The sequence below is a fragment of the Squalius cephalus genome, assembly GCF_949319135.1.
Source record: "Squalius cephalus genome assembly, chromosome: 17".
NCBI lineage: Eukaryota > Metazoa > Chordata > Actinopteri > Cypriniformes > Leuciscidae > Squalius > Squalius cephalus.
The window spans coordinates 26,858,429-26,871,492 of NC_137138.1; the positions used below are offsets into that span (position 1 = coordinate 26,858,429).

The following is a 13,064-nucleotide window of genomic DNA, read 5'->3' on the forward strand; positions in this document are numbered from 1 at the left end:
TTTAATACACATTTGTTATAGCAATAAATGCAGAAGAAAATATTAGATGATCTTGGTCATTTAATGGTGATGTTATAATCATCATATAATGATCTGATTCATTGATATGTCAGTCAAATCTCTGAATATGTTAGTTTAGATTATATATGGATTTTAGCTTTATACGAAGTCTATAATTAATGCCATAATTTTTCACATGACCCTTGAAATATTGTGGTATTATAACAATCTGAAATTGAAAAAATATGTATGATACAGAAAAAGTTTTGAGCGGGTTTTTTTTTTTTTTTTTTTTTTTTTTTTGTAGTATAGAGACATCAAGAATCAACATATGAATCTCAACAATGGTGACAACCAACAAAGCTTTTTTGTGACTTTATAGTAGTTGATCAGATTTTTTTTTCATTGTCACCATTGTTGCGATTCATACGCTGATTCTTGATGTCTGAGTGAGTCTATATGATTCTGTCAAAACATTTTATGTATAATGACTTCATAAAATCTGAGTATCACAGCACTGCAGGATCTTCTATAGCAGTTTTATCATTCAAAATTAACAACTAATATTTATCGACTTAATCAGATATCACACTTCAGGTGGTATCAATGAAGCAGGACACTACATGATGACTATTATCACTAAAAAGTGACCAACATCATCTGATCTGAGTTTCTCTTGGATTCCTACCATAACTAATATGCACCAGAGACATACAGTTAAAGCAGCCAGAGAAAGATTTAAATTAAACGCTAAAAGGAAAAGAGCCCAACTAAAGCAAACACTGATCTCCATCATGGTGACATCAAACTTTATTCTTTTCAATAAAGCTTCAACTTCTAAACCTCTGTTAATTCTCAATAAGAATGTTAGTATGAAAGAAATAAAGTCTGGATTGTAATAAGTGAAGATGCTGAGATCCTGAGAGATCTGTTAGTGTTTAATGTTCTGTTGGGGTTTAAAGTGTTTCTGTATGGTGTGTTTCGTGTGTCACCATTGTATTGAAGAGTAGAGCCTGGGCTTCAGTCCAGGATGAGCAGAGAAACACTGATGATATGCTGCATGTTGCTTTATTTAACTGACAGTAACTGTGTAGTTGCTGATGCAGTGACGTATAGTCACAGCAAATCATGCATGTAGTACTAACTGATTTCTGTAAAAAAAAATTGCAATTTAAATTAGGATATTTTCCATTAATTTTATGGTTTTTGTATGGCAGCCATTGCTGGCAGTCATTTGACAGTTTTTTTAATGTGATTTTTTTTTTTTTTACAGTGAAGGTGTTTGATTGTAATAATTCAGCAAATAGCCATAAAATAACAGTGTTTTTCTGTAAAACATTTAAGGAAAATTTCTGTAAAAGTTTTTTGCACTTCATTTAAATAAGGATATTTTACTTTATTTTTACGGTTTTTGTTTGGCAGCCGTAGCTGACAGTCATTGGGGTTTTTTTAAGATTTTATTTTTTACAGTGTAAAGCCAACATTAACAGAAATTCTTCTAAATTAGCATAACAAAACATTAATCACTACTAAATCTCACACTTAACATTAATCTTACACAAAAAAAGCATTATATTACACTTAATTTTAGCATTTACTCTCCCTTTCGAGTGCCATTGGCAAAGCATGCTGGGAAATAGACATCCCAGCCGTTTCAGTTAAACTTAAGTTTGTCTAAATTAAAATAAAAAACTCAAAACAATGAAACAGTTTAGTTTACTTAAAATATATCAGTTCTGTGAACTTGAAATAAAAAGAAAGTGCTAAATACTCATACAAGTTAATTTGACTGAATTGAGCATTAGGGTTTACAGTGTGTCAATGCAGGCAGATCAATCATTTTGTTGAATATTTAATGTCCCAAACTAAGCAAGCCAAAAGCCAAAGGCAACAGCGCCAAGGAACCAAAACTCCATCAGGTGACAGGATGGAAAAAAAAAAACTTGGGAGAAACCAGGTTCAGTCAGGGGGCCAGTTCTCCTCTGGCCAACAAATGAACAGTGTATGATTATGATTCAGGCAGCATTATAGGTCAGAAGTCAGACTGGATTGGAACATTCAGAATATTTATCCAGTTCCATCTGGTTGAAGATCGGAGTCATCACACCAGTATGGAGACGGGTTTGTTGAGGATCACACCAGGATGGCTGTTGGGTTAATGAGGCCTTCATAGGGGAGAGTCTAGTTGACACAATCTCTGCTGACACTTCAGGAATGCATTGTGGTCGTGTCTAGGCGCAGGTCCTCCATCCGATTTAGATCAAAATATCCTTACTCTTACTCCACTTCTTACTCCACTATCCTGACCTCATACTAAAATTTGGTCCTGTTATCCGCCTATGGACATTGCGCTTCGAGAGTAAACACACATATTTTAAGCAGTGTGCTCGGAAGCTCCACAATTTAAAAAATCTTGGTGTTACTTTAGCAGAAAGGCACCAACTGTTGCAGGCCTATCTTCACAGTGGGAATAATTGTATTCCCAAAATGTATAATGCAGCAATTCAGGAATCTGTAAGGTTCAGGGGCTTGACTAAAGACAACACAATAGAAACATATACTGTGACATACAAAGATATACAAAAATACATCATAAGAGGCACTCTTCCCCATCTGGATAGTAACCCCTGGTTCACACAGGACGCCGACGCGGAAGCGGCGCGGAACGGAGGCCGCTTCCTTTCGGCGCCCATGTTAACCTATGGTGTCGTTCACACCAGACGCGGTGCGCTGCGGCCGGCCCGCGCCGTGGAGCGCCAGTATCGGTGTCTGGTCTATTTTTTGCGCGAGCCGCGAGTAATCCGCGTCCATTCAGGCAGGAAGTCACACCAAGAAACACGAGACATCCGGTCAATTGTCAAAATATAAGCAATTTTCAAATTAAAATACCGCGAGTATTAACAAAAAGTATTAATACAAGAAGTGTACAAACTTCTTGGTTACAGAAACATGGTGTATTCATTTTATGAGGTTATTTACATACCCATGATGTAAAAAAAATAGCTCTGAATAAACAACAACTGAGCAGAAGCGCTTGTCGACCGCCGTGGAGAATACGCATCTAGTGTGAACAGGCAGGCGCCGGACCGCGCGTGATTTTCCGTTCCGCGCCGCTTCCGCATCCGGTGTGAACCAGGCGTAAGACTTTGGAGACTATAGTTGAAGATTTGCTCAATGGGAGTAAGGGAGATTGATGACTTAAAGGGCCCCTATTATGGATTTTTGAAAATTACCTTTCATGTAGTGTGTAACTTATCTCTAAATGAATGAAAACATTCTGCATAGTTTTAAATCTGAAAGTGCACCGTATATAAATGTATTGTCTTTCAAAAGTAAGAGTCGACTGAGTCAATGAAATGAATTGTTTTTCAAACAAGTCATAAGCCGTTTCGTTGTGATGTCAAGACAAAACATTAGCATATTGCCCGCCCACTTATTGCGTGCACAGGCACCAGGGAAAACTTGAACCTCAAACCTGAAGCTGATTCCTGTGGATACTGGATAGCATCATGTCGAGAAGATGCTGTGCTCTACAATGTGAAGGTAAAGCCAGTTTTTTTTTCACTGCCCAAGGACGAGCATGTTAAGAATCAGTGGTTAAAATTCATCTTTACCATGATATCACAGCAGTATAATCCTAAACTTTTGCTGTGTTCCCTTTATTTCACTGACAACTGCTTCTCAAATCTCGGAGTTCAATGTAGGATTCGCAAACTGCTTGCTCTTGAAAGATGGTGTTCAAAATACTCAGTTTTGAGTTTTATATTGTGTAGGTTTCCTGCCTAACTAATGTTATCACTGTCTTTCTTAAATACTTCTGCTAATCAGTTTGTGGGCCACTATTACCTGTTATTCTGTGTCTATTAATGCAGATTGTCTGTCGTTCTCACTACTTTGAGGAAAGATTAAGCATGGAGCAAGATTTGTTTTACCAATGTTTATGTTACATCAGTCATTCACATCAGTCATTCACGCTAGAGCTCAGCTAATGCATACATTGCATACATGCACTGTTATTGATACAGTTTCCACGTGTTCACCGCAATATATTACAAAAATACTCAGTAAATAAATTAGTACAAGTAAAATAATCGGTTTGTTGATGGACATGCACTTGTTAATGCTGATGGTGAGGAATTACAGTTGCAACATCTCATAATGTACCTCAAACTGAGTAGTGTATCACTGAGAAACACTGAGTCCTGCTTGAGTCGTCCTTGTGATGGAGGTTCGGGTTGAATAACTAGTTCTTCCAATGTTTCATCATCGGACTCGCGCTCCCATTGATATGGTAAAATCGTCATCATTGTTAGTTACTGTCTTTAGTTTACGGGGTAGGAAGCCTCAGGACAGTTGACGTTGTTATGGCAACGGACATTTTTGTTTTCAACACGCGTGCTGTACACGGTAAACCAATCACAACAGACTGAGCTGTCTGGCCAATCAGAGCAGAGTAGCTCGCAGAAAGGAGGGATTTAGAGAGATTGATTCATTTGACGAGTCGTTTGAGAATCATTGAAAAATGTGATGTGAAAATGTATATTATGCGGAAATTAAACGTTTTTTTTTTTACCTTTGATGCATGTAAACCTGTTGTAGGAGACTCCGAAACAACATTAGGAAATTGTAAAATAGCATAATGGGGCAATTTAATGTACATCAAAGAGGATGACATCAGACATCTCTTGTCCATAGTTGATTGCAGAAATATACTACAAAGATTCAACAACAGAGGTAAATATTTTGTTCATTTAAATAGTGTAAATAAATAGTCTACATCTAACATGTTGTTGCGCAACCTAGAGATCCTATGTAGGAAAACAAAAGCATGTACATAATTTATTTTGATAATTTCCAGGTTTTGGATTTTACTACAAATATTTTAGCCTGGTATATACCTGATATCCCATAGCTCTATTAATGCATGCCTAATTTTTATTTTATTTATTTATTTTATTTTTTGTTCATATTTTTCAGCTATAGACTTATATTTACTTTGTGAATTATAATATTGGCCAAATACCAAATAATGCTGCTGAGGTGATTCTTTGAAGAGCCTCATCAATTGCTCTGGCATCACTGAAGGCTAACTTCTTAAACCTGGGGTCAAGTGCAGCGGTTTCTGATAGCACATGATTATATTCCATTCTATGGAACTTTCTGTCCATTGATGAACATAGGGTGTCCATCAACTCTATCACTTATCCTGTGGTTACATTTGCTTCTCTCTGGCAGTTGGCTGTGATTCGCTGCAGACCCTTACATTGGAGTATCATTTTTGAGGCTGTCACATAGCTAAAAAGAGAGAACAGATTATATATATATATATATATATATATATATATATATATATATATATATATATATATATATGTATGTGTGTGTGTGTGTGTGTGTGTACAAAAAAATGTAGAATGTATATGTAACATGTATATGTAAAATGTAGAAATAACTGCTTACTGTACCTCTCTCCACTGATCTCCAAAGTAACCTGCTCAAAGGGCTCCAGGACTCTGCAAGCCTCCTCCACCACCTCCCATTCTTCTTGGGTCAGAGGATCAACAGGTGCATTGACAATGGCCAGGGTAGAGATGATGGCATCCTTTGACTCATAAAACCATTTCAACATATAAAAAGTTGAATTCCACCTTGTAGTGCAGTCTTGTTTAGGCCTTAGCTCAGGCATTCCCATCTGGCGTTGTGTAGACTTAAGTTTTTCAGCACCTACTGTGCTCCTGTGTAAGTATTCCACAGCTGCTTTCACTTTGTCCACAGTGGGCTTCATCACCTTCAGAGCATCTCTTACAATCAGGTTGATTGTGTGGGCAAGACATGGATGATGGGTCAACTTTAAAATTTTCACGGCTTTGGTTATGTTAGCTGCATTGTCAGTAACACAACAGACCACTTTTTCCATCTACATGCCATTCTTTTGCCAATCTGCCAAGTTATCTGAGGTGTGTCTGTTGCTGAACTCAAAGCAGTCTAGAAGACAACTAGACATTGAAAAATCTTCAATAAAGTGACATGTAACAAACATGTAATTAGTGGTTATCCTTGATGTCCAGCAGTCAGTGGTAAGGCAAACTGCAGTAGCTTTTTTGACTCTTTCCTCCACTGAAGCCCTTATGCTCTCATACAGTTGTGGAATAAGTGATTTTGAAATTACTTTCCTGCTTGGAATTGCGTACATTGGATTTAGACAACTGCTGTAATTTCTAAAACCTCTGTCCTCCATGATCGAAAATGGCTGGAAATCGGTGGCAAACATTTTAGCCAATGCAATATCAATTTGGCCTTGTTTTTCTACAGACATTGACTTTTGCATAAACTGGTCCATTATAGAAGACTGCGTTGCTGTGGGACGCGGAGTAGGCCTACCTGACTGAGTGGATACATCTCCACGTGAGGTACTGGCAGGTACAGGTACTGGTACAGTCGCTCCAACCACCATCACTAGCGGGACCGCTAGTTTCTCGAAGCTCCGCTAGCTTCACAGTTGGGTGCACAGTTTGCATATGCCAGTATAGGTTGTGCATAGAACTGGCTTTATATGAGATTTTGTTTTGGCAAATTCTACACTGTGCTTTAACATTGTCTACATCATTAAAATGATTCCAAATGCTGCTGTGCTTCCGACTCATTTTCTGACTACTCGTCTGACTGTGTGTGTGTGTGTGTGTGTGTGAGTTGGCTCGGCTCTCCCTCATGCAGTATAATTGGTTGACAGTTGACACTGTGTGTATGATTGACAGGAACAGAATATGAGGCTGATCAGTAGGGGTGTGACGGTTAGCATATAACCGTGAGACCGACGGTTATAGTTGAACACCGTCATTACAACTCTATAACCGCCAAAACCGTGTTATTAAAATATTTTTTACAGACATTTTTTATCATAGAGAATGTTTAAATACTAATTAAAAACAATTGTTAACAGTCTGTGTTATTAATGGTCTACGTCGTTTCCAACTGTATTTGATTCTTTGCCAAGCGACCGCCAATCATTTGAGATAGAAATAAAAGCTATGATATAGTGATGTGCCATCATTATGAGATTTATTAAACAAATGAAAAACATTTGCAATAATAAACATTAGCAATGAACATTTGCAATCGGGAGACATGGTTTTTACCACTTAATGAAGTTTTGTTTTGTAAATCATCAGACATGATTTTTACCACTTCATTAAGTTTTGCTTTGTAGAAAGCATTTCTTTAAAGCGAATTTCGTTTTGTACAAATTGTATCTTAATTTTAATACATTTTTCATCAACCAATTGCATGTATTTAATAAATAAAAAGCAAATATAGGAGACAATATAACCGTGACATTAAGGCTCAGATGCGCCGCGTTCACTTGCATTGCATTGTGAAGTTGAACTAGAGCGCATCTCATCGTAAATGAATGAAACTCAGCGTAGGCCTATGCCTCATACATTAGCATTAAATATCTTTGCTGCATCCTTTCTAGAACAGACAAGGGCTTTCTTGCGGCTCGCATCAGCAGAGCATTGCATCGTCCATAGACCGCAAAACAATCAGCGGATGGCGGGCGGGTGCGGCTTTGAAATCTGGTCAAAAAACGTTGGTGCGGATGATGATGAGTTTTGTGATGCAGTTGCGGATGAACTAATACCCCCATCCGCGTATCTCTATTGATAACAACATTGAACACTACACAAATATTAATTTTATTAATATTTGTGTATTAATGAAATGACAGGGTGCATTTTAAGGTATGCACCCTGTCATTTTATTGACCCCCCCCCCCCCCCCCTGATCAGTATGGGGCGCCGTTTGTAAAGCGACTCACGCTGAAAATAACAGCAACATTTCGTCACATTTAGCTTCAAACAATGTTTAAAAAACTGGTATGAATTTTTGACGGTCACTTTTTAGCACATTTACAACAGTATTTGTCAACTTAGAGATATTTTAAATAGTTAAATCTAAATATTAACCCTCTGAGGTCGGCAAACGCGCCGGCGCGTTTTGCTGGATTTTCTTCACATTGTAGCACTATAAACTTAAATTTCTCCGTCATTTACAGAGGTGTCAAGTAACGAAGTACAAATACTTCGTTACCTTACTTAAGTAGAAATGTGGGGTATCTATACTTTACTGGAGTAATTATTTTTCAGACGACTTTTTACTTCTACTCCCAGAGGTGGGTAGAGTACCCAAAAACTGTACTCAAGTAAAAGTACAAGTACTTATAGAAATATTTACTCAAAGTAAAAGTAAAAGTAATAATCTTAATAGTTACTTGAGTAAGAGTAAAAAAGTATCCAATGAAAAAACTACTCAAGTATAGCGAGTAACTTACTTCGGATCATATAGGCCTATATATATATATATATATATATATATATATATATATATATATATATATATATATATATATATATATATATATATATGAAGACTTCAGATGCAAAAGCCTCTGAGTGCCATCTGAAACTTTCTTCTAAAACAAGCATTTTTATCAAGCTCGTATATTTAAGTGCAGTAATTTCACTTTAATGACAATTAATAGGTACTTTTCATTGCCATTTAAGTGAAATAACTGAACATAAACATACAAGCTTGATAAAAATGCTCTTTTAGAAGAAAATTTCAGATGGTACTTATAGGCTTTTGCATCTGAAGTCATCATATATATAAAATGATATTATTTAGATTTTTTTATTTTATTTAAATGACTATTGTTTTCATAAGTAGATTGGCTCTCTTTGCAACAAAAAGTAAAATCTGTAGCCCGAAAAAGAAAATCATTGCCTGTCCTTTGGTTTGTATAATAGTAACTTATACAACTACATTTGGATTATTAGACAATGTCGAAATAAAATGAATCTGCAGAGTGTTGCATTCAAAGCATGTAATTGACACAGAGAAGAAAGAGTTAAAACTCTTCACATGTGCTCGCGCTCATAACTGCTACTGAATATCTGAACACAAAAAAAACAAACAAAAGTACATCGACGGATCTTCTGCTGTCGGTTCTCCAAAATATAATCAAATGTATACTGTATTTCTGCAAGCATGTTTAAACTGGTTAACTGCCCTTACGAAAATTAACCATGGTTTTACTATAGTAAAACTGTAGTTAACTACGACCGTAGTAGCCGTGGTATTTTGGCGGAAACCATGGTTTTTAAAAACCATGGTTTTACTACAGTTATATTGTAGTAATACTATAGTAAAACTGTAGTTAACTACAACCGTAGTAACCGTGGTATTTTGGTGCGAAACCGTGGTATTTTGGTATTTTTTTAAAAACCATGGTTTTACTACAGTTATATTGTAGTAATGCTACAGTAAAACCATAGTAACCATGACTGTAGTTTTCTACAAAAACCACGGTTACTACAGTCATGGTTACTATGGTTTTAGTGTAGCCATGGTTTTACAAAATTCTTGAATTACATTTAAGCCATTTACTTACAACAAACATCTACAAAATAACAACAGAAAGAAGTTACCATTCTATGATACAGACTTTATTACAGAAATGACATAATCTGAAAAAATATAAACTTGCATTTGTTCTCACATGTGACATAAAACAATAAACAACAAAGTTATACAAAATTATTGGTGATAAATTTGTGCTGTGCAATGGTTAAAACATTCAGTTGCTAATTTACAAATAAAAAAATAGCAATTTGTTCCACTGTAATAATGATTTATATACAAAAAATAACACAAATAAACATGACTTAGAGCACCTTTAAATACACAGCATCTACCTCCTCTAAAAATGTCTATAACATGTAAACACGTGTCCAACACAAGCATGTTTGCAATTTATACTGTACATACATTAACAAGATGACAACAACATTACTTAATTAATTACTTCATTACTTAAAAACATTACTAAAAGTTTAATGGAAAATTCTTACATATACTACTAAACAAATTTAGAAGAAATTAGAAGTTCTTTGAAGAATGTTTAAAATGATATCCACTCACAAGAGATGAAGACATGGAGTCTCCTCAAGGGGGAGAAAATTCTAGGTGAAGAAGTTTTTGTTCAATAACAGGTGATGCAGCATTCATGCCAGTAGTTGTCAGTATGAAGTCTGTCATATAGGCCAGTAGGTTACAGTCCAGCTTTGGTTTGGTTCTGTCTCGACCTTCAGCCCAAATGGACACAGGAGCTAAAATGAGAAGAATACACACCACATTAACACACAGCTTGCTGGAATACTCAACTGTACTATTGAGTAGCCGAGTAATAATGTCCAAGTGCAATAATGTCCATTCAGCCAGTGTTTTCATAAATAACCCATAAATTATTAGGGCTCCAAAAGCCAAGCAGAAAGAATGTACATTATATGATCAGCTGAGTGTATTTTCTTTTACTTATACTCTTGAAAGGTTAAACAGAACAAAAAGTACAAGTCTCATATATACATCATTTCACGAAAGAGAAAATGAGATGGAGAAAGTATTGGTTTGAGTAGAGACATCTGTAACCAACAAAGGGATAGAGCTCTAGACACTCAATTCAATCGTAAATGCATGATAACAGATAATCAAGAGAGGTTTTTTCTCACCCAAAGCTATTGTGTTGTTTCAACCTGGAAAACAGTGCATGAGTCACGTGGACCTATTTTATGGTTTTTCATTCCTTTTACACTTTAAAAAAATATCTGTTAAATTTCACTACATGGAAAGAACAAATCAGAACATTCTTCCAAATAGGGGTGGGCGATATGCCAAAAATATCATATCACGATTTTTTTTTCAGGAAAATCACGATTCACGATTTTAAAAATCACGATTCTTTTTTATGTTGGTTTTACTATTTTGTGACTGAGCATTACAGCCAAACTAAACTAATGTCCATATTTTAAAAACAAAGCCTTAGGTAACAAAATATAAAATAAAAAAGAATGGCAGACAGGGGCGAAGATAAAAATATTTGTCATTATTTTCTTTGTTATTAAATATTAAGATCAAAGATACACATTACACATACACAACTTAATATACAAATTAAATAAACAGTGCTTTATGTTTTCAGCTACAGTAGGTGTATTTAACAGTAGCATTGAAGAAAGTAATTAAATGAACAAATATGAAAATAAAACAAAACATAGACTTCACTGTATAAATTATACATTTATACTTATTAAAGCTACTATTAAAAGTTATCAGTCAAGAGCAGTGAGTGATTTTCTCTTTGCATTTTGTTGTTTTATTAGTTTGCGTTCACTTTAGACATAACTGACTTTGTTTATGTAAACCTTGTGTGTATTTAACAGTATTAGCACAATAAGACTTGAAAGATAACTTAGTCCAGTATCCAGGCGCTGGTAGACAGGCCTTTAGTGCATGTGAGCTTCACGTGTAGGCGCTGAGAAACGCACACGTTAGAACAGTGCATCAGCACGCGAATTAAATGTTTAACCGACAAGGCATTAAAGCACATGCAAATTATGAACTTTTGTGAACTGCAGTGTCCCGTTCCGCAGCGTGTGAATATACGTCGCGTTGTTCAGTATGTTGGGACAGAGGCGCCAGAACATCGTCATATCGCACACCCCTACTTCCAAAGTTCACGTTTTGTGTTCCACAGAGTCATAAAGGTCTGAAAAAACGTGAGAGTAGATGACGACAGATATAAAATATTTTTTGGTAAGTTACTTATCCCTTTAATGTTTATCATATTTTGTTATACTGACATTTGTTAGACAAAAATTAATTGGTTTGTAAATGTACTTACCACTAATACACTTGAATTGCCAATAGAACTCGCTTTCTTCCAGTCCAAGAATTCTTTTTTTCATGTTGGTATAGATTGGACAGGTTTTTTTGGCAGACTGGGGACAACAACAACAACAAAAAAAAGATTTTAAAAGACAAAAAATTGAGATATACAGTACATACCATATAATAATTATATGTTTATTAATGGTATTCACTATGACTTCACTATTTACCTGGCAAACAGCTGATGGTTTCACACTCTCTCGTCTGTATTAAAGAAGATGATAAATAGAAATGACATTTGTGACAGTCACAAATTGTCCAAAGTCATTAAATGTAATGCTTAAGACCTGTGCATGGATAGACAATTCTGTGTGGATGTCAAAATATATTAACAATACGGAACAAGATTTTAGATTTAAATTCAATTTGAATTGGTTATAGATCTGCCAGGTTCTCACAGCAGCCAATCACAGCGCACTCCCTCTCCCACTTAGGTTCACCTTCGTTCATCTTAGGAACACAAATGAAGATATTTTTAATGAAATTCTGAGGGCTTTCTGTCTCTCCATTGGGAGCAATGCAACTAACACATTCAAGGCCCAGAACGATAGGAAAGACATTATTGAAGTAATCCATGTGACTCCAGTGGTTTAACCGATTTTATGAAGCGATGCCGGTGCATTGCTTGTTTTTGCACAAAAAAAAATACTGACCTGCAATCCAGTAGGGGGAGCACTGCGACATATGCGAATTGTGTTGACTCAAGACCGGAAGTTGTTCCGTGAATGTGCTTTAGATAATATTATTTTGTAAATATAGAGGTAAATTATGCTGGGGTTTTTTTGCGCAAAACAAAGCACTTGCACCACTTCATTAAATTGAGGTTAAAACACTGGAGTCACATGGATTACCTCAATGGTGTCTTTACTACCTTTCTGGGGCTTGAATGTATTAGTTGCGTAGGCTACCAATGGAGGAACAGAAAGCTCTTGGAGTTCATTAAAAATATCTTCATTTGTGTTCCGAAGATAAACGAAGGTCTTACGGGTTTGGAACGACATGAGGGTCTTAATGATGAATAATGACTTAAGATCTTAACCCCCTGAGGTCGGCTATCGCGCCGGCTCGTTTTTTTTCCTATCAGAAAAAAAAAAAAAAAAAAAAAAATTACTTTTTATCTTATATGCTTGTGTTATACATCAATCGATCCTGTTAAGTGTGTATTATTTTTGTGTATACTCACAATAAAAACAAAGTGTTGTGCTTTTCGCCAAATAAAGAAAAATAAACATGATGCGAGTTCTGCCTCCTCTCTGTCATTCTGAAACGCGTCCGAAAAT

The 13,064-nt window shown here is 35.8% G+C and overlaps 1 long non-coding RNA gene across 1 annotated transcript; it reads right to left on the reverse strand.

Moving 5' to 3' along the window:
- Window positions 1–10,012: 10,012 nt before the first annotated feature.
- Window positions 10,013–12,395, reverse strand: LOC307144713. The gene is made up of 3 exons (XR_013818821.1): window positions 11,955–12,395; window positions 11,738–11,834; window positions 10,013–10,166 (listed from the first exon to the last, which is right to left on the reverse strand). It is a non-coding gene; the product is annotated as an uncharacterized lncRNA (long non-coding RNA).
- Window positions 12,396–13,064: the final 669 nt, after the last annotated feature.